General features: G+C 38.2%; 1 protein-coding gene across 4 annotated transcripts in view; it reads left to right on the top strand.

Annotated features, from left to right (window-relative positions):
- LOC100746935 (protein phosphatase PP2A 55 kDa regulatory subunit) overlaps positions 1-23,876 on the top strand; it is a 43,853-nt gene that overhangs the window by 5,089 nt on the left and 14,888 nt on the right. The window contains exon 3 of one of the 4 annotated variants that reach the window (XM_033321451.1): positions 8,337-8,469. The exons of the other annotated variants lie outside the window; for them this stretch is intronic. The gene's annotated coding sequence lies outside the window, so the exon portion shown is untranslated. The remainder of the gene's footprint in view (positions 1-8,336; positions 8,470-23,876) is intronic. 4 annotated transcript variants of the gene reach the window in all.

Genomic DNA, 23,876 nt, shown 5'->3' on the forward strand with positions numbered 1-23,876 from the left:
AATTTCCCCCTTTTTTTTTTTTTTTTTTTTTAGATAATATACGACATATCCCTGTTGCGATAAAAAAGGAATCAACCGATAGTTGCTCCGTAATAAATTACTGAAAAAATTCCATTCTTTCACGAGCTCAGAGATACGGCCCTGTCCTCCTAAACACGTCTTTCATTAACACGTCGCTACTTCGACACGATATCCATTTGAATTTTACATCACCAATTTACACTTCTGCACTTTCTTAACACATTGCCTCGTTATAGCAAAATGGGAATGGCTGTCGGCCAACTTGTCGGCAGAAACTTTTTCTTCGAGCTGTATTTTTTCCAATATACCACGATTTGCTCCAAATTTTATGCATAAACCCGACGAGCTTCGTCTGGTGCTATGGAACAGTCGCGACGGAACGTTGTCCAACTCGAAAGATTTTATCCGAAGAAATCTTTTTTTAGAGGAATTGCGCCGATTGTTTCGCGGGCTACCAGGGAGAACAATCGTCTCATCGTGCGGTTCGTTGTCCCTGTGACACAGCGAGAAAATAGCGACGCTGTCGATCGAAAGGAAGCTGGAATTTTGGTTGAACCGACGAAAGTCTCTTGGAACGCGTATCGTTTCTCGATAGAACGCCTACAGTTCTCGGTAATCGAATAGTTCGCTAATTGTACCGCGGTTTCACGGCTCGTTGTCCACCTTCCTGCGATTCAGAATTCCTTCGAACGATTCTCCATTCGGTCGACGATAAACGGGTCGATACGTAGATAGTTGGGAAACGGAAGACACTTCCTGTAAACGTTAACACGAGCCTCTTCAACGTCTGCTCGCGACACAGGCGCCGGTTTCTCGTACAAATGTTCCGCACGGAAGTGTGCTTCCACGTGTACTTTACTCCCATTGTGTCTTTTAATCCCGTTAAGTTACTTATTCCTTTGTTCCTGAGACTCATTGCTAGCAGGAAACTTATTGAGTATTAGAGCCATACATTTCTGACGCACCCTTGTATACAATTAACACTAGAACTACCACACCAATCACATTAACTGGTTTTACAATTTTATTTTAAAATTCCTATTTCGTGTTATATTTTTCCTCTGCAATGATGTAATGACTAACTAGCAACGATAACTAAAAGAATAATATAACGAATTTTACTTTGTTTTTTATGTATTCAAACTGAAAATAACTTTGTATCAAGACTACTTATACCAATACCAGTCAAAATAATTGATACTTGTCAAAGTGTAAAAGGAAATTCCGGATCGATCGCTAGATCGCTAGATGCTAACACATCTACAATTTTATAAATTTGTCAATCCTCGTTTAGGGATCATGGTCCCAGATGGATTAATAATATCAAAAATATATTACATAACATGGAATTCCTTCTGTAAGAAAGTAATAATTCAATAGATATAAAAATATTCTATTATTAGGTATTTTTTTAAAAGATCCGTCGTTTTGACTGGTTTTTGTAAAAATAGCTTCTTGTTAACTATCGGTAGTTCTAGTGTTAATGAGTCTGTAGGATGTCGTAATAATCAGACTACGGATATCTGTGCAAATTCATATTTTTATGAATACGATTAAAGAAACGATACCTACACAGAAGTCTGTTTCATCCGTTAAATAGTAGACGTAACGAGGATTTTACTTTGGATGTTATACATATTTTTGCAGGTTACATGCATTCTGTGCATTGCGATACGTACATATAGGTACGTGTATTGATCTATTTGAAGTTCCCTATATTTTGTACCTTGCAAGTTATCTTCTACAAGCTGTTATAATGACTCGATACGTATTTTAAGTCGAACGAAGGGAAACAAAGGTGCGACGAAAAGAAAGATGCCGACGAAAATTTCTATTTCCTTCAGTCTGAAGGTGTAATCTGGTGGACTGGCACGGATTCGTAAAGTTTCGTTAATAAGATTAATTCAGTTGTGCGAAAGGTCTCAGGTAACGTAATGATCAAACTACTCGAGATAATGTGGATGTACTGGATGAAAGTTCACCTCTGTAGAGTTTACGCGGATATAATCGAATTTCCGTGAACTCTGCGCATTCGAACTTTCATAAATTCATAAAATGTTACTGGACGACGCGACGACGCGACGTTAACGGATTACGGACGACGGCGTCCCTTCCCTCGGGTAAAGTATCGCGTCCTTCGTCGCCGAGAACCTTTGTTCGTAATCCTTTTTTTATTCTCCGTCGTTCCTTCTTATTCCACGTCGTTTCTCCATTATCAACAACGACGTTAATTTACATGTAGTGGCAATTTATCGCATCTACACGACGTTGACTTTCGCCTCCCTGTGGGATGGGAAATACCGGTTTATTCCAATCAGCGATCGTTCTAATCGGCCTATCGATCTCTCTCAGCGAAATTAGCTCTCGTTACAGGACAATACAGGGGAGTCGCGATCGCAAACACGGGGAAAAAAGGTTGAACGAAACAATGAACGCATCGGTTCAAACAGTAACGCGATGGTAAAAATTGCAATTACGCTAATTGGCTTTGCAATCTGCTCGTATGGATAATGTAAAGTAATCGAGGAGAAATGCTAAATGAAACGTTGCATCGATGCAACGTTGATCCTTAACGCGTTAACTGCCACGCGAATTTGATATATTTGGCTCTGGTTGCCGCGGTAGATTCAAATATATTGCATCGTGACATTTCATTTGTACAAAATATTATGGTCATATTTGCACACCTTCGTCTGACAATATTATCTACAATGGCTACGAAAAATACTTGTTGCATTTATCGTAGCATTTGATTAATTAAATTCAAGTATATACAAATAGATGCATATTCAGATAGTTGGAAACGAGATATATTAGGTTGTCCGAAATGTTTCTTCCGTTTCATAAGGTGGTAACAGATGAGCAACAATTTCTGTTTTATATTATTTTATACTATTTTAATTCAATAAACTAATATAAAACAAAAAACATTGTGCGTCTGTTATTTCCTTAGAAAACGAACGAAACATTTCGGACAACCTAATACAACCATGGAAATGAGACGTAGAATCTGATTAAAAATACGCCCCGTTAGACAATAAGATTAAGTAGAAATCCTCTCAGCAGCCATTAAGTAAATCATTCTTACGTTGATAGTCGATGAAGTTTATCTCATTTTAATGATACCGGAGGATTTAGTAACGCGATTGAAAGTCTGGAAAACATCTCGAAAGACGCGAGGCAAGTTACGAGTGAAAGTAGAGCGTTTGTCGATACAGAAACCATCGTGACGTTTAATCGAATTTTCTATAAGCGCTCTTCCTCCAGACGCGTATCTCTTCTCGTTCATTCTTTCGTTGACAAATGACTGAGAGAGTTGAGGGCGAGGGCAAGGCGAACCGGAGTGTATGTGCTCCAGGAAAGAGAGCACAAGGAATACTCACGAAGCCGGCCTTTCACCTTGAAACAACACAGCCCGAAATAACCGGGCGTTCTCTATTTTCGGGCAACATCTCGGATGGTCCTCGAGTACGTTTCACTCTAACGCGTCTCTTAGCTGACATTCGCATAGCTACGTGACGTCTGCGTACACACGTAGATACCAAGTGGCGATAAATAACCCCCGTTTACCGATAAGCGCCACGCAAATCGTTGTGTCCTTACTCACGTTCCGATGCAAAACGGTACGAGACACGTTCACGAGTCTGCTACCCGGCTTATCTGCTCTCGCAGCCGATGCTATCATTCGTGACATTTACACGTTCGATCGAATTTTTCACGAACGTTTGTATGAAAAATTTCGCGTTCCTCGTTTCATCGCCAGAAGCTAGAGAAACCTGACGTACTACCTAATATGGAGGGAGAGTGCGCTTCAGGAAAACTTCTCTTCATTTATGTAAACTCGCCTTCTTGATACGTACAAGCTGAACTTTCCTTCCATGATACGAGAGAACTATGCTGCCACGAGAGATACTACAAAGAATAAATGTCGCGATTAGAACGCGGATATTTATGCAAATTCATGGTTTTATTAAGATCCGAAGGAAAAGCTCGGGGACGTCATTTGCAAAATGCGATAGATACGACTTTAGGAACTGGCCTTTCGAACGACGATTCTCTGTTGTTCGTTCGAAGGATTCACCGTGTTATTGTCAGCCACGCTTTTTATTCAGTTCAGCTATCGTTCCTTTACGAAAACGCGTATCGCGTGTTCGGTGATTCTCGGTAATGCAATTGAAGATATAAAATCTAGATAGGAAATCGTTTTTAGCGTTTGTTATAGAGCGTGCTCTATCCTGGTTGTTTTGTACGTCTTTACTCTTTCGCGTGGTTATCTCACTCCGTAAAGTTTCGTTCAGATTGGTCAAGCTATTCGAATTCAATACGTGAAGTATTGTTCGTTTCTCGAGTCCGAATAATTATTTTCGATACAATGAAGAAAATGGACAACTGAAATTTCATCGCGTCGCAAAGTTCCTAGATCGCCATAGCAGGATAGTAATTATCACGGCGAAAACGAAGAATATAAAGCAGAGACCGAGAGGCTGAACAATACGTGCGCCACCGGCATAATTTTCACGATAAGGACCATCACAATGAAACGAATTTACGGATCGTTGGAACTCGGAGGCGCGCGAAATTTTCACGATATTTTTCTCTGTGACGAGGCACCGGTCGACGGCGCCAACTCTTCGATCCATTTCTACCAGACGGAACGAGAGAGAGGAAATAAATTCTGGGTTGTCTTTCGTAAAAGGTATATCGAAGATACTATCGCTAATGCGAAAATCTTTCGATAATAGAATTTGTCGTGGTTTCATCGGATACTGTACCAAGGTAGAAGGTCTCTGTAAGGGATACGCTGATGCTTCTTTTTTCTATTTTACTGATCATCCTTCGAGCCTGTTGCGATCCTCGAACTTGCTCTCATTTTAGCAAACAAAAAATATCTATGCTGTTTTGAGAAGACGCTTAACATAAAACTAGAACGAGAAATCACGCGCATGTCGATAAGAATATTTTCATATCTTGTTCAAATTTCAGATGTTTTTAAAGTTAGAAAATTAGAATTGGCTCGAAGATGACCGAAAACAGGTTTAAGGACGGAATCTCTATATCGAAGAACGTAAACGAACCTCGAATCTTGTTACGATTCGTGCCACGCAAGAATAATCAGCGAGCTTCTTTCCTCTGCAATGACCAAGTCTCAGTGTCTACTTGGAAAATAGCATCAAGAGAATAGATTTAACGAAGGAAAAAAGATTGATTAGGACAATGAACGTGGTTAGCTTCTGGTACGGTCAAAGTCGTTTCGTCGGTTTACCGAAATTTACAAGAGCAGTCGAATTTACGAAACACGCGGTCATGAATAGCAATGAACTTCGTTTTTCCTTTCAATTTTGTATTTCTTTCCATTGCTACATTGCAGTTCTTTTAACGTTGTTTTATTGCCAATACGAAAATATCAGGTGAGTCGAGGCTAAATTATTAGCTTTGGCCAAAATGTGTACGTAAGAAAGTGCAGATAATTGGAATTTTATCTTACGAAACAGTTCGTTACAAAACTACAGGTTTCTAAATAACAGAGAAATAAATGGAATTTATTGGACAGCCAAGTAAAGCCTAAGTAGTATACATATAACTAATATATAAAATCTAAGTGAAACAAAACATAATTTCTGTCGTGTCATAAAAGAAATTTTTAATCTAATGTGTGATACTAACAAATAATTATTTTACTGAACGCTCGTAATGTTCGTTTTTCCCTCTATTAGTGTCATTAAATGATACAATTATACCTAAGCTGTATTTATCCATATTGCCTGAGGCCTGCAGTTTCCCGCTGCGAACTTCTATGTATTTATGGAAAATTTAACGATGCGAAAATGCATAAAGCGCGCATAATATCCAGATGAAATCATTTTCACCACTGATTATATATTTAAATAACAATTGATGCTATTAATATTCTACTAAATATGTTCGCAGCCCGTATTACGATGTTAATGAAATTTTAAAAAGTTTCATATAACGCATGTAATATATTCATGAAACTGCTCGAATACCTTCGCGAGTCGCTATAAGTAACATTTAAAGATATTTTGCAGAAGAAACATATTACAACTGTCCGTCAGAAAAGAACCTTCGGCCAGAAAATATTTTCCTTTTTCCTTCCGAAGAAGATTAACATTCAGTCGATTTGGGACGAGCATGAAAGACAGATAGAGAGAGAGAGAGAGAGAGAGAGAGAGATCTACAGAGAAATTTGGGAAACATAATGGCGTAGGCTGCATTTTACGAAAGACAAACGAAGTTACTTAGAAAATTGGAGGAGAAACCGAGAGATTCGTGGATAATATATTCGATGTAGGATACACGACGGTGCTATTCGTGATGCTTCTTCGTCCAACGAAATGCTGGGATCATAAACAAGGCATGTTGAACACCGAAATCGTACAAAAGCCAAAGACAAAGCGATGTTCCGTAGGAACCCGATGAAAACGCGAGCTTGCACCGATACAGATGCGCGTTGCGTTTAGGTGCAGCTGTTGTACTCAGGTATGGCGAAAAAAGGGAAAAGAACGTCGTTGCCCACATTCTCGTCGCAGTCTACAAATGAAGGCTTTTACGCCTAATACCTCGTTTCTCTTTCCTCTTTTCTCTCACACTCCTTTTCCTTTCTGCATTCTACTTTCCGTTCCTTTTCTCCCAGAAATTGTGACAATACACCTTGCATTTGCACGATCCCTCTCTCTCGTGTTTCGTTCGTTCGCTTCGAAATAGATCGATGATCCTTAAGCCGCGAGAGAAGAGAACCGATGAATGAAAAGATATTCGTATTTCGTGCATCAACTTCTCTAAGCTAATCTGAGCCAGGAAAAGATATATCGCAAGGGGAATAGCATAGGCATACAGTGACTATAAAAAGATATTGGCACGCTATTGTATTCGTTATAGTAATTACATACTAATTAAATAGATTAAGGTATATTGAATTCTGTATCGTTCAATAGTATTTTCGTAAGATTACAAAAATTCGACACTATGATGATGAAATGTAGAAAATAGGGGTATGTACTGTATGTACGTCACGTTTGAATTAATCTACACAAGTACGAGTATTAATATTCAAATATTAATTATTGTATTATTCAGAAAATTTATTTTTACAAGTAACCATTAAACTATTTGATGTCAAATAGCTCTTCGATTTCACGAGATTCGATATACCTACAGAAACGCCTAACAAAGATATCGACCATTGCCGAAATTCGAAATAATCGGAAGGTTTATCTCGGTAAAGAGTAGAGTCCGAATGTTTTGAAAAGACACTGCGTTAAATTGATGTATTCCAAGCAATGACGAACAACGCAAACAAGCGGTCAGCGAAGCACATATTACATAGCTTGGAAACGTCGGATCGGTGAAAAATGAACGCAAACGTTTCAGTACTGTCACGTATTTCCGTGCGATATTGCGCGTAGAATGAAAGACTAAGTCCTGCGAGTAAATAGGGACAATTTAATATTTCCATAGTGGAGAAACTGTGAGAAGAGAAGTCAGTTTTTAAAGCTCCGCGATGTGCCGTATATCTGCTTGTTATTCCTGCATGTTGCTCCTTTCGATCGTATTTCGCATGCGTTTTGCGAGCTACATGCAAATATCGTGCATTCGCGGAACATTATCGTGGCTCGTGCCACGGAATACAAACTTTTCAATTCTATCCGGTGGCCGACGAACGCTTCTAAATAATTTGAGTCTGTCTCGATGGGCAAGCAGAGGGCCTTGGTTCCAATTGCTTCGTACGAATTCCGATTGTGTCACTTCTAAATCTACGTATAGCAGGCGGCCTTGCGATCATTCTTCGATGTCTTCGTTAATCGTAACCCTAGAATCATAGCACGTGCTGGCTATTGGCAATTGCGATCGCAGGAATCGGTAGGACAAAGTCTTTTAGTCTCTTGTCCTCGCTAAACATCGCACGCGTTTACCTTACGTTTAAGGCCACGTGTTTTTAATTTCGAGCTTTGATAATCCAAACACGATCTACCGTTTTCATTGCATGCACATGCCTGCCGTTGATTGTGCAACGAGGGTGCAAATGAACCGTTCTATTCGCGATAAATACGGGCGTAGAGTCCTTGTTATCCGATAAACTGTACACAGTGTTTCGTAATAAGCTCTACATACGATACACACAGGCTATTTGTGTAATTTTTAGTCCGTGTCCTTTCGTTTCGATAAATACGTCGAGTAGCGATAGAATCAAGTTGAGTAAATTCACGTAATCCTGAATCAAATCCGATATCCATGCTTCGTTTCATAACATACAGTAGTTTATGTATCGTACTTGCGAAATATTCGATTTTCACAAGCTGCTTTTCCAAAGAAGAAGCCAGAATGACGAACTGTTCTGAACATCTACTTATATCGAGTCCGATATTCGAACGAATCGAGCCCTTTACTAATCGGATCGCGAGAGCCAAGTTCCATCATCGTACAAAATTGGTAAGTTTCGAGAAAAAGTTTTAATCCTGAAGATCAGCTACGTTCCGTAGAACAATTTCGAGCCAATCAAACTCAATCGAACTCTCATGGACAACGATCGTGATCGGTTAGATGAAACAGAATGTTCATTGTTCCGACAAGTATTTAAAATCTTGAATATTGCAAAATCAGCTTTCTATTGATGTTTCACAAAAAAAAAGAAAAAGAAGATTGAAACGAAACCGAAGCTAAAAGCTTCTAAATAATCTACATAATGATAAACGATATAAACTTATTGCGATCTATTTGTACCCATCATTAATGGCGAGTCTTTTTATTCGCGTTGAAAAACAATTTCTCGACAATGGAAAAGTGAATTGTTGAAACGGTCGTCGCTACGCAGGAGCGTGATCATCGGCGTAAAATTTATGCAACAGCACGCGCGCAGTATTCTACGAGCTACTCTTTTCGAATGAAAATATTATCAGTGCCGTTATTTCTTCGGCTCATTTTCCCACTACAAACTGGGTTACGAACACGCGCTTGTCCAACGAAACGTAAAAACTCACATCGATTTCGGAAGCTCCTCGTGGCAAATCAAAAGTTGACTGTAATTAGAAAACGTAGGAAGCCTATAAAGCACTAACAGTATCGTGCTGTTCTATTAATGAAAATTACGTTGACGAGTTGAGGATTATAATAGCGTAAGTCGGTTTGTTGGTATTCTTCGTTAAAAATAACATTTTGTGTTTGTTATTATAAAGAGTTCAATATCTTTTTAAGATTATGAAAATATACCTCGAATGAGGGTGCAGTTATAACTTAGAATCGGTTGACCATGAGACTATGATTATATATAATATTTTTAGCAGTCAAATTTCATTTAATTTGTTTTTTAAGGACTAACTTATTCTCAGAATGTTTTGTTACAAAATTCGTTTAGGGAATTGTTTCGGTTACCTAAATAATTTGTCAAGGCTCGTTTCTGTTATGAGACGCTAAACATTATTTTCTTCATGATGCTCACGCGTTTCTACTCGTCAACGGGCAGCTAGCTCGTAAATCCAAATCGAATTCCAAATGTACTTACCCATGATCCTCTCCTTGACCCACTGATCAAGTCAGCGGTTGATTTCGATATAAGTGCAGGCTTTCAGATAGTTTACCCTCGTCGAACGCACTTTCCATGGGGAAGGTGATACTTTGCCTCAAAGGCGACCTGGTTGCGAAAACTGCGACACGGAGGAGCCAACGATCCCGGTGATATTACTATGGAAACGACATGATGTCGATGAATACGACAGCGTACGTGATACTATGCTTGTTTCACCCCATTTACATAATATAATTCGTTATATGACGAAAAAAGAATATTGAAAATCTGTTGTTCGCTTTTACGTTGCCGCGTCTAATTGCTCGCACAAAAGCATAAATCGATAGCGCGAACCTCCTCTGGGTGATTACACGTTGACCGCCGCGTGTTATGTACAAGATGTAGTTATAACCCGCTCATTATGATCACTTTGGTACTTGCAATTTTTGACAAGAATAACCGGCTGTCAATATTAAACAGAGGATAACAAATTTTTGTCATTGAACTCAATTTATTACAAACGATTATAACGTTTTTACGACTTATATTTATCACAAACTGTACAATTAACACACGTTTATGCTACATTTCCTAGCTTTCTTTCTTCTCGAAAACGATATAAAACTTATTTGAAAAACTTATCAAGCCTCGGCTGTTGTTTGTTTGCGTTTATTAGCTGCTGAATATAATTCTCACAGTCGTAATGCTTCTCGAACTTTGTCGCTCTATATCGCACGCTACGACGAACAATTCGTAGAGCTTCTTGCATTTGGGCATTAGTCGCTGAAACTTCTGAAGTTTCTTCCTCCCTAAATAGGTTAGATTCATTATCTTCTGATAATTCGCGCTCCTGTGAAAGATAAAGGGATGCTCCGGTCAAAATACGTCTCGAAAAGAAGGTTCAATTAATACAAATTTGTTAAGAATTCGTATCGTTTGTCCCCCGAGTTGCAACGCATTGAAATATACTACGACATAACATTTCATTTTTGTAAAATATTCTATCGCACCTACTTGCGCCCTTTTTCTCGACAATGTTATCTCATTTGTTCATATCGTCAAAAATTCGTTGGCCCACGACATTCATCTTACTTTAACCACTCTACAAAAGATAATACGATCACTGTGGCTATATGACCGTTTCAGTCTGCTTTCGCCTATGAATTCACAATCGCAAAAACGTTCGCCGCGGCTAAACTTCATTATTTCGTCTATAGGTCGGTGCCTCGAGAAAGATGCTGGCACGTTCGCCAGTGTCCGTTCGGTTAATGTCTGTTAATATTTAGCATGTACGCGTTAGGTTCCACACAGCGTTCGAGTGCCTCGTAATAGAGCAATTGCACAATTTACGCAGCCTTTTAGTGGAATCATTGAAAGCCAGTTCCAACCGCTTATCAAAGATGAACAGGACTGGGATAAATCGACGGAAGACGGCGAACGTTCTTTGTGAGCGCGATGCTTCTACGTTTATTTCCAACTAAATCACTTTACGGAGTAACGAGCATGTTGGATGAGTAGTTTCGTTGTAACATCTTTAACCACTTCGTCGACAGCCACTCACAGTATTATATATATTACTTTTTGAAATTTCGTTAGCATTATAACGTGACACGACTGGCACCATTACACTGACAAAATCGAAAAGCAATCGAGTGTTTGCAATTATCAAAAACATATAAGTGTTTTTGGTAATATCAGTGTTTGTTAAAAAATACGGTTACCTATGCCAATTCATTTTTGTCATATTACTCCGATTATAATCAATTCAATTTGAGAAAATATCAATGGTCGGTGGTTAAGTACATCCATGAGTCTATCTGTTGAATTCGAAGATAATGTCAAGTTTTAAACAAATAATCAAAGTTCGTTATTCGGTTATTGTTTTTAGCTAGCTACTTCTTCGATTCTCCTGTATTTTACCGATATCCATATCTACTGTTGCCACGGATTGGCTAATACGAGTATATATATTTATGCATATTTATACCGATCTTGGAGCGTGAAAGTGCTTTCTGTTAAAAATCTCGCGTGACGGTGGATGGCGAGAACACGTGACGGTTCGTGAAAATAAAAACAAACGGACGAAACGGCAGTCTGCGAGTTTATTGCAGCTGGGCAAGTTCAATATGCGAGGAAAAATTGGAATATCTTTCTTCCATTTAACACATTGCCATTGTTGCCGTCGTACTTCTTTTCGCGAACAGCCAACCATTGTTTTCTCCTATTGGCAAGCGGATGGAACGGTCGACGAAACGAAAAGTAAAAAAGCTTATACGAAATTTGAATTAAACCATAGATTTTTAACAAAACCGGATTTATCAAACAGACCCTCGCTAATGCATAACGTGGGCTCTAAAGTATGAAGATTATCTGCGAAAAATTCTCTATTGTCGCGTGTTGTATACTCTACTTGCATAAATTGCCTAGCAATCAGCTTAACCTTAACCCCTTAACAGCGCAGTTATGGTTTGAGCTTGATGAACGCGCTTGATGAACGCGCGCTATCCAACCCGTGACTTACGTATTTCGGTTGCGTACGAAAAATTCCAAGTGAAAAATTTTGCACGCTTCTGTCATACTTGTTTTATAGCGTGACAAGAGCATATAGAGTGGTTCATGAAAGTATTTGAACACCCATAGAAACGTTTCTGAATATATAAAAGATTTCCTATGACATACAACATGATACGACTACATATTACGGTCATATTCGTAGTTTACAGGAAATATGAAAATGTGTATAGGAGTGACAAGATTCATTTTTGACAAACGCACGTGTCGTAAAATTGATGAAATATTCAATTAATCGCTGTATTAGTACTAAGACCATCAGAGTGGTTAAAATAACCAACTCGTCATTTTTCAATCCAGAAATATTATTTTATATAGAAATTATCAAAAACTCGAATGATTTTTGACGATATATTTGAACGAAAGGTTGCTCTCCTTTTGCATTATTTTTCCAATACATCTTCCATTTTGACACAGGTTTATCTTTCCATATTTCATCTACGGTTGTTAACAAAATCTCAATATTTTTAATGAGATCGTCTTCCGCGCTGATCGTGCGCTTAAGGCGATCACTTATACTACATACTAATTTTTTATCAAGCGCATGTTCGCAATAAACTTTCATAAAAATTTTATAATTTTTACATACATCTCTAATTTGCTTAATCATTACACATAATGATCATAATCTCGACAGACTCATTACGGTGCTAACGATATTTCAAAAAGTTCCATATGACACGCGTAATATATCAATCGACGGTAATTGTTCGAATAATTTCATCACAAGCGCCAGAAAAAGAATGCAAAGAGACGTTCTGATGTTTGGTCTCGCAACTTCGTTACGAGTTAATAAAAGGAAATAAACGGCGACAAGGGTGCTCGTTCGAAGTGCAAGATAATTGCAGGCAGCGTGCATTAACGGTGCAAGCGGCGCGACGTTGCGTTTCTTTGGCACGCGGTTTCGCGAGTCAATAAAGCCACGACCTATTGATCCGAAAGGTCCTCTCTCTCTCTCTCTCTCTCTCTCTCTCTGCCTCTCTCTCTTTCTCTCCTTCTCTGTCTAAGCTGGTTCTATCTCGATGTCGAAGCCGAGTTGGCGCGTAGTACGGTAGGCCGAAGATAGACACACCTTCGGAAGGGTGGCCACTAGAAATCCATGGAAAGCTCGCAAAAGTTCTATCAACCCTCGATCTCGAGACTCCTCGCTCTTGCTTGCCTGCGCTGTAACGTCAGCTGCTGACAACGATTCTTTTGCCGCGGTCGTCGTGCTGCACGCTAATCACTTCGTTACCCAGTGGCCAGATGTTTTAACCACCTTAATTCTACTTACAACCCACCTGTTATTTCGTCCGTTCGTCTCTCTTTCTTCTGCAACTTTCGCGTTACGATTACGAAGGGTCCTTGAACGGCGCGATGGTTCCTCAACGAAACGAAATGCGAATCGTTGATCCTTTGTTACGTTGTGTTTACTGTTCAGCATCTTAGATACGACGCGCCACTATAATGACTTTCGCCGATGTTATATTACGATGCGCCACTATAGTGGCTCACTCTTCTGACTCATTCGCTCACCGTTTGAACTAAATCTTTTTCATTTGTCTTGCTTCACGCTTCTTTTGCACTCACAACGTTTTATAACAGTGTTAACAATATACAGACAGAATATCTAGCCTTTGTTTCTGATACGCCAGTGTCAGGTATCAGTTGGTACTTTGCGCTAATATAAATATATCATTATTAGGTGTTCTTTTTAACATGCTGATCCGTATCCTTATAATTTTGTAGAATCTTCAACCTCAAAATGTCCCTTCAAAATAGAAAACGGAAAGCAATTTGAAAATCGCTATCGCGCTATGAGTGTGAAAATTGTGACGTGAGTCTATGTGTTGTAACGTGCTTTAAAATATATCACACTCGATTGTATTATTAATTATTAAAGGGAATTATTAAAGCTAAAGTATATGCATCATATTTTTAAGAAAAATTATAATTTAGCTATCAGAAACCTCGTTTCAATGTGCTTGCGTAGGAAACAGCATTATCCGTCACACATTGCAGAGCTGCATCGTTTACACGTAATTCGCGTCGAACTCTGTCGTACAAAGAAACAGCTCCGCACAAAATTCAGCCGTATCTAAGAAGTTGATAAGTGTTTGGACGTTTCAGCTAATTTCTAGTAACCAGATCGCGAATATCTATGCATTTCTGGGAAATTTAAAACTACACGGAACGTACGTCGTACAAAAAGATGTGTACATTGTACGATATTAGCTAGAAGCACAGCAGTCGTTGTGATGCTCAGTGAACGATACGGATCTCTGTTTAGTCTTTATCTTTCTAATCGTGAATGTAGTTGTGAAAAATGTGAATTCGTATAAACATCGGCGATCTAATAACGATAGAACTTGGATTCGAATGCAATATGCAAATTAGTGATGTGCGTATGGTAGCGGCAAAAAGTATTATAGGTATACACTGAGAATACATATACCTATGTTGTAAGTAGTATTTTATTAACTTTTGAATTGATGGTAAAATAATAGTCGCTTTTTTAGATAAACTGTTTCAAATGGTTCGCGCGTAACTGTTTACGATAAAATGATTTTAGCGAAATGACGTTCTGTGTTCATAAAACACTTAACTTTCGTTTGGACTTAGGCACGCAACGTGATCAGTTTAGATTATTCTGTCATTAGTGAATCGATCATACATTTTTTGCGTCTACGAGTATACAACGCACTCTAAAGAGAATTTCCAGATGATCATACACTTTTTGTCAGTCCTTTTTTGTTAGTTTTTTTTTTGACGTTGACAAGGTTACCTTCGCTTTTTATGAGGAAACTTACCATTTCATACAAATATATATATATATAATCTTTTAGTTATCATAACATTCAGTCATCATAACAAATATTTGTGATTCCTTTTTTAGATTTCAAATAATGTACGGAGAATCATAACTACGATATCTTAAATGTCATGCTACGTAACACAGTTATTAATATTTATTAGGGTTGAATCATAAATAATCACCGACGCTAGTCGTAAGTTGTAAGCTTCTCGGAAATTCCAAATAATTCCACAGCTCTGTGTCGTAGCTGTGTTTACCTTATCTTGCAGAATTAAAGAGTTCAAAAACAACAATCTGCAAGCGCAGATAAAGTACTACATAATACAATTTTTTCTAAAATGGGAAGGTTACAATGGTGTACGGTGGTAGAGAAAAGAAATGTTATAAAGTGAACAGTATAAAAAGACAGCATAATTTTACAAGACGAATTTTTATCTGACAAGAGCAACGAATAAATGTAATATATACCACAGAGTAGTTAACTATTACCAATATGTTATAAAGTTACTAATACAAAAGTTACTGAAACTCATAACTCACTCAACACTCAATTTTAAACCTTACTTTATCAAAATTATACAGAATTCTTTGAACGGGCAAAAATTCCAGCCGCTAATTGCCTATAACGAAATCGCTTGTAATATTTGAACAGTAATTACTCTTACATATATCTTCCCGTTTCCGCGTCGTTAGGATTTTCTCCAACTTTTCTCGTCTCACGTGTACATACTGTATTACTTGTTATTGTTCCTCCGGAGAAACGATGTCATTAACTGATCTCTCAGAAGGATACCGAGTATGAATGACAGCACAACAGCTATAGCTTCGCCAATCTTGGGAACGTTGGGTTTGGGTTTAAAACGGAAATCTCGAGCCTTCGGGTCGGAGAACCGGAAATTGCCGGAGCTTAAGGAAAATCGTGAACGAGTTTGCGAAGGTGTCCGTGAGACGCGAAACGTTTCCTCGAGTTTCTCGGTTCGAGGAGATTTCCCTTTAGAAGGGATCCTGCTCTTCTAATTCAGCAACGATTAAACTATTTGAAAGATACACTGACTTCTAGCGGACTAATTTGTACAGCGTCGAGGACACTGTAGGAAAGTTTAAAGAGCAGGTGCAGATTAAAGTTTTAGATCGATGCATACTTTTGGGTGTTTCGGTTATTTGTAAGCAAAAATTTCCTTCGCTTATTACGTCATTACGTAAAAACGTTAGGGAGAGAGAAATTTGTACATCGTTGATCTAGAAACTTTATTATAAATTTCTGTTCTATAGAACAAATATATATGTTTGGAGGTATCGGTTGAACATTATCGATATTTATCACTGTTAATGTGCTATTTACGATTTATCAGGATTGCCGGGAAACTCGTATGAGCAGAGTTATCGCCGAAATCGTCTAACCGTAGCAAATTTCTGTCCTTTCCGAGTCCATTAACGGGCCGATGATCACCGTATGCACGAAAATGCCTCGGTGATCTGCATTCACCGAGGCTACCACAAACCTAGCTCTTCTACTCTCCGCTTTTCTGTAATATTATCCCCGATACGATGCGCATGATTAACGCGGGAAATGTTGCGCCTGGGAATATCTTTTTTATTATATCGTGGAACAATGATATACTACATATTATTATCTGTGATAGATTACTTCGTTATCTTATTTTCTCCTACCATTGTTCAAGCAATTGTTTCATTATATTATCATTCACTTTTGTATCTTTTTATATCTTTTATATCTATCGGGATATCTTTCTGTGAAAGAAGAGGAGAAAAGGAGTAGAGATAGGAGAGCGTGCGAGGAAACGAAGGAATAAAAATGAAAGAAAGAAAAGAGAGCTGATGATTCTCATAAGGATCATTCTATCGCCTCGTGAAGATTGTTTCGTTCAATTGATAATTATCTACTTCGTTGTTCTATTTCATAGTATGAACAAACAAAGAGAAAAAGAAGCAAAAGGAAAAGAATAGCAGGGTAAAGGAGAGGAGGAAAGAAGAAGGAAAAATGGAAGATGTAGCAGAGTTTTATGGTTCCAAATAAAAAGTCTGGTAATTTTTCAAAATTACCAAGTAGTTTTACTTTAGCGGAAAGATAAAAGCTTTCTCTCTTTATCCTTTTTTGTCGTCTTTTTTTGTTTGCTAATTTAATGCATGTCGTGCGACGTGAGTTGTGTACCTGCGTACACCACTTGAAGTAACTGGGTCAGCAGCGTGTACGGTAATTGGCAGCAGACTAATTTCCTTACAATTAGTTCGTTGACGGCGTGAACGAGTGCCTGGCATACAATGATACCTGTATGTTCAACTTCGTTGTTACGTTAAAAGTTTCGTCAACTTTTCCGCTTCCATTGTATCAAATTACAAGCAACTTAAGACCATTACCACACACATTCTATACATAAAATATCACGCTGTATAAACCGTGCGGATTATCCAGCACAGTATCTACAGAGCTACGCGAGAAACGTGTTCTATTCTATATGCTATTTTAGTACCTAAAGTACGATAGAATTGAATTTGGTTAAATATTTATTGCGTATTCAGTTAAATACTAGCTCTGTTACGCATAATTTTCCATCGTACAATCTTCTAGAGCTTTGTCGAATCTGTGCACAGTTCTATACTCCCCATCGGTGCTTAAAATATCAACTTGTCCTTAGACATAAATCGGGCAAGTTTTTAATCAACTGAAATAGCATGTAGTTCACTTGTGATCCCTATGCATATTTAATATCGCGAATATCAATAGTAGTAACTATTTTATTACTGTCTCCAAAGTACACAGTATTTGTACATAAGTTTGCACAAGATGGAATTCCAATCTTGTATTGAAATACTTGTATTTAACTCTTTTAATTGCTTGACACATATGCATATATGCGCGTAGAATGCTTTTCTTTTATCGTTATCAAGAATATATTCGTTCATTTACCCATTCTCGTGAACTTACCTAGGTGAATGTCGTGATAGTAATAGGAAAGAGCACTTAAGGATATTCAACGATATAGTATACACTTCGTACAGAACTCGCGATTACTATTAGTGGTTCGCGATTCGCGATTACAAGTTCGACTACTGGTCGATGTATTTTGGATCAATTATTGACTCGGACCGATGCGTAACGATTCTGACGAATGTAACGTCTCTTGTGTAACGTCTCCTGTGTAGCGACTGTAGTGTAATGACTCTATGTAACGACTGACTTTCCGTCACGATGATGCTGCAAAGGAAAATTATGATGGAGTGTGTCTAAGGATGCGAGATCATCGGATTCATTGAGGAAAGTCTTGGTTCGGAAAGCGAGGGAAATGGACGTCGTTGTTAATTGGCTAATTTTGTGTTGGTAGTTGGAAAAGGATGCTAACTGCCCTTGAGAGAAAGTTGCTAGCTGGAAGCATCGTACGTGAGAAAAAGCAGATTTCTCGTATCTTTCCGTAGTAGGTGATAGACTTGGGGAATGTTAAGAGAAAGACTATTTGTCCCTATTGGAGAATCTCAGCTAAACAAATCCTAAGATTTATAGCGGGTCCTTGGTCTAGCTATTCTATAAGGATGTATCGACATCTGGCAATCATCTTGTCCGGAGCGTTGAGTCTTTGTGTAGCGAGCCACGGGACAGAAACCGTTGGAAAGTTTACTGTCGAGTGCCGCTACATTTACATAAATTAAATCATTTGCATCTGTAAAATTTGAGGAAGAATTTGTACCTAACCTAGTTCTGGATGAGACAGCGAAGTAAATGCATCGAAGTTACGTAAACGCGGTACTATTGAATAACATAAGTAAATTAACTTGAACAATAAGAAGCTAACAATAGATAAAGTAACTGTTTTGTGAAGATACAAAAGGTGTATTGAAATAATAGAATATTTTTCGCTGGTACGCTATATAAATCAGACGCAATATTTTACAAAAATGTCCACAATTCAAAAGAATATAATCTTGTCATAGCTCTATAAACGTTTCTTCTTCATGAAACCATAGGTGTAGAGATTTGTCGTCCTTGACAATGTCACGTAAACTTAACGGTAGGTTGACGAAATGAAATAGCTGAGTCGTAACACAACTACTGTCTTTATTTTCTAGCACAGCACAGGTTTACACTGATCGGAGAGGTTCACTGTTCGAGGGTTTTGTCTATTTCTTCCTAGGTGTTCTCGTCTCATTACGGAGGAAAGCTCGGTGTGGGTGTGTCCTCTTTAATTAACAACGCGGATTCGCTGTTCGCACCTTCCGTTGGGAAAAGTGAGGGTAACGATCCACGATGCCAATTGGTTATAGACTATGTTAATAAATGAAGATAGGAGGAGAAAACCTCCTACCAACGTGGCTAGTAGGTAATATCGTTCATGGGAACAACTACCTGCTTTCCCCGTAATTAGTAAGGACGTATAACAACCTAAGGGTTGTTTCAAGGACCACCCATAAACAGATAACACAAAAATAATAAATTAAAAGTTTAAGTTTATGGTGGGTCCCTGGGCTAATTGAGGGTACGCGATGAAGACCTGCCTCCGATAGGAATTGACGTTACGACAGCTTGCGTTCTCCTAGCGAACGATGAATTGGCAGATAGTAAATTTAGCGAACTTAAACAGAAATGAGTCGTGAATTAATAAGGCGTTGCGATGAAAGTTTTGGGGCCGGTTACAGAATATTTATACCACGGTTACAGAAACGGTAGCAGACAGTACTCAAGTACAGTAGTACAAGACCTACCACTCGAATTATCTAGGCCACCTGCTTGTAGAGCAACTGGCAGCAGCGTCGAGCCTCTTACTTCGCTGACAGCGCTGAAGCTCATCCCCGTGTGTATACATTACACGTATAAAAGCTCGCTATAACCATTTACAAGCGTCAGCCGAAAAATAAAAGCCACCCACACAAACGTCTCGGTCGTTTCGCGACTAACTCGAACTCGCGAGTTTTCTTTGCTGGCATTTTTCCTTTCCTTCGACGCAGTTGAAATCGGGTTACACAAAGATGGGCTGGGTTTTCGATGGGTGCTTATTAATCGGTAAACTCGTTCGTCGAATTTACAAACCGTCGTAAATTGACACCAATAGATGACGGCAGAAACGGTAATTTGCTTATCGCAACGTGACCGTACAAAGATGATGGTCAAATTTTTGGTTGTTTCTTAGCTCAAGCTATTATTAATGGGTAAACGTCAATGCGTATTTGGAACATTGTCATAGTGGAAAATCGTGCTGGACCATCCTGAATTTTTCTGTCGTAATGTTTTTGTAATTTGAACTGGAGCGGATGGAATTATGCGGAATTTTATGAAAGTGATTTGAAGTATACGAAGATAAATATTTTTCAAGTATCGATTTAACAGAGCAGTTTGAATTATTAAAATTTCTTGAACGATCCAATACAATTTAATACGATCGTGGCATTTATTTATGGAAGTAGCTTCGAAGGTACCGCACGACTTTCCCTCGCACATTTTAAATGATCTCGATGGCAAAGCGTATACTCGCATCCTGCTGTGGATTTCCATCAATTGAATAACCCGCTCCATCCCAGTCGTTCGCATATTCTTATCCGTTCTCAATTTAACTTGGTCGCGTAACAAGAGGTTGTTACGAACTGTTACGACAACCGGCGAACTAACGAGTGAGAAACAACGAAACTTCAAGCCGAAACGGCGCGAAAACACGTTTGATACCGTTCCGATGCTCGAAGAAACTGCGATTACACACTCCGTTGTATATCACGCTTTCATGATCCGTGATAATACTTTCTCGCACGTCCAATGTCTTTATAAACTTTAACTTTGTTAAAATGTTGCTTCTGGCAAATCCTATAGTATAACTTTATAAATATCAAAGTTCTATCAAACTTTAGAAAATAATTCTGTCTTGCTATAAAAGATTAAATTTGATATACATCGCACATCGCTATGATACCTTAACAGTTGAACTACCGATAGTCAACACGAATGATACGCAGTAAAAATTTGAAAAACGTGTGGCAAGTTGTACAAAACGAGGAAACTGGTTAATTGGGGTACGATAAACAAATTGCAGGATCCTTTTACACTTTGACAAGTACCAGCCATTTTGACTGGTGTTGGTATAAGTAGCCTCGATACAAAATTATCTTCAGTTTGAATACATAAAAAACAAAATAAAATTCGTTATATTATTCTTTTAGTTATCGTTGCGAAAGTCATTACGTCATCGTGGAAAAAAAATATAACGAAGTAAGAATTTTAAAATAAAATTATAAAAACTGACGATTTGATTGGCGTGGTAGTTCTAGTGTTAATAATAACGAGTATAGTATACTAATTGTATATTATTTTATATATTGAAGATATTTCTTGGTTTAAACGACTTTTATACAATACATGGATAAAACTTTATTTTTATCTTCTTGCGTAATATATTTTTCTATATATTTTACACTTTGATTTCGACTTCTATACTTCAGTCGTTGGTAGCTCGAATCTTCTTCAAGTTACACTTTGAAAGAGGAAACGTATTCTTTAATTGTTTCGTTGTTATTCGAATTTGCAATTCGATCGAAGCTGCAACAACCGACTTCCGCGATACGCATAAAATCGTATGTGCCTGTTGAAAACCTACAAAAACTCACACGATCCGTACTAAGGATTCAGCAGGATGGCCTACTGGTACACTTTTATGATCCCTTTAACATTGAGCGTTGACCCACTATTCCAGAAGAACGTTCGTGTCTGTTGGCCTCGGGGTTCCTACTTTATTCTCGTTATTTTTTAATATGTGCATGTTCCACCCCGATGCAACGTAACCAATGCATTCTCCATAGAATGGATCCTGGTATTAAATGTCATAGAAAATGAAACGAAACATGAACGATTCATCCGTTGGATCGTTCCACTTAAGAAAAGGAACGAAAATTGACTCGAAGAACTACTAAGTACAGTAGAACATCGATTATCCGAATATCGATTATCCAGGTAAATATCGTGGATATTCATTCGCCCGTGAAACACAAGCCTAATATATTGTAACGTCCTTGGACCATCGGCATAATTTCTATCCGTTATTTATTCCGAAACTGTTCAGTTTAGTTGAAATAACGTATTTCTTTTTGGTTTCGATAAATTAACGTTATAGTTATCAAGACAAGCAATATTTTAATACCTTCGACATACTAAATTTCTGACGAGTAATATCTTGAAAATTTTGAAGAGAATTGACGACGTGTTGGAATTTGCAATTGCTTGCCTGTAAAAAATAAGAAATGTGACTCGTCGCGGTCTTCCTATGTGGTTTCTAAGTGAAAATTATTGGCGAGCCACGGGCACGTAAGTACGAGTTATCGTGATAGTCAGTAGGTCGTGAGAAAAGATTATACCACTAGTAGCCTTTGCTTTCTCAGTTTGCCCCTTTTGAAGGCTGCGAGAACGTATATGAACAGTCTGATAAGAATAATAATGTCGATGTGGTAACCTCGTCGATACAGGCATGGCGATTTTCTCGGAAACAAAGACTATACGATAGTAAAGGTATTACCATTGTCTCGTACATTACCATACATACATAGTAAGCATTTGAACACCTGGACTAATATTGCCAGTAAAAGTGAAATAGTAAATCTACGTAGCAAAAATCGACAACTTACGACTTACCAGTTTATTTGTCGATCCGTGAACTATATTATTATCCAGTAAATCATTGTACAGAAAGGCCCTGTGTAATTTTCTCGAAAGGTTGATATTTTTTATACCTAACCCAAGCCTAGTTCCTTTTTGCTACAGACAGGAATAAGTTGTTTTTCGATACACGTGCATTATTAATCGTCGATCAATTTCGATATCAAATTATTCTTCTTTGTATCATTGCATAGCAACCAAGATATAAATCAAAGTTAACGTGGCGTCCGAAAGAAACCGCATTATCTTTGAAATCTCGTGATGAGTAATATCAAATTATCATTATCAAACTCGTTCATTGTCATATTAACCACAATGTATAAAAATTGCAGTTTTTTTGGAATGTTTTGTAGCTATGAGGATCAGATGTAGTAATCCACTTGCTGTGTGTCCATTACACGCAATAACAATGCTCGTACGATGATGTTTGTGAAGTTGAGAAGCACGAGGCAACGTGTCGATCAGCTCGAGTAGACGTTTAACGATAGCTGGATTACCTCTCGTCGCAGTGTAATAATTAAAGGTGCCAAGTGAAAGGTTAAACTCTCCACATGCACGATTATCGATCGTGTCTGCTTTCCAGCAGTGAAAAAGAGGAATTCGTTTTGTCATGCTCGAGTGATCCGCGCAGGCTCTTCGAATATCTTTTGTGCTCGTTGCTTTGATTTCGAAAAATGACGAATGGTAATTGGATTTGTCGTTCCATTAACAGAGACATTAATAAATATCCATGGAATATTAGCTGGTGTCGGCAAGTCGATAAGAATGACAATTAGAAAATGGAAAATTGAAAGGGGAAAAAGCCCCGAAAATGATCTCTGCCCGTCTCAGACCGACATGAATCGAGAAGTAAAGCAGGGAAACCTTTATAGTCGGCCGTCTCCACCTTTTCATCCGTCGCACCGCCGTCATTATTGTCATCGTTCTCTTTGCCGAGGGTTTTTAATCAAGAGTTCAAGGGACAAGAAACTAAAGATGGTTTAATACTTAGAGGTTAAACGCGATATCCTTAGAATTTCATTATTTCAACGGTATCATATCGCACGAGTATTTCGAAAGAGTTACGGCTCAGACAAGTTTTTCAAGAAGAACGAAAAGTTAGCTTGCAGAAATATTAAAAGATTTAGAAACTTACAAAAATATTATGTATACGTTTAATTTTCATTGCGTCAGGGAACAATGGCTAAATATCGTTTTCGTAATTTTCCACGCTTAACCCTCGAAATCTCCCTTTCGTGTTTCCTTTTCAAACAAAGGACTAAATTATTTTGAGTCGTAACATTTTTTAAACACACGTGCAACATCGCCGTATCATCCAGGATAAA

The sequence above is a fragment of the Bombus impatiens genome, unplaced genomic scaffold (assembly GCF_000188095.3).
Source record: "Bombus impatiens unplaced genomic scaffold, BIMP_2.2 scf_0452, whole genome shotgun sequence".
NCBI lineage: Eukaryota > Metazoa > Arthropoda > Insecta > Hymenoptera > Apidae > Bombus > Bombus impatiens.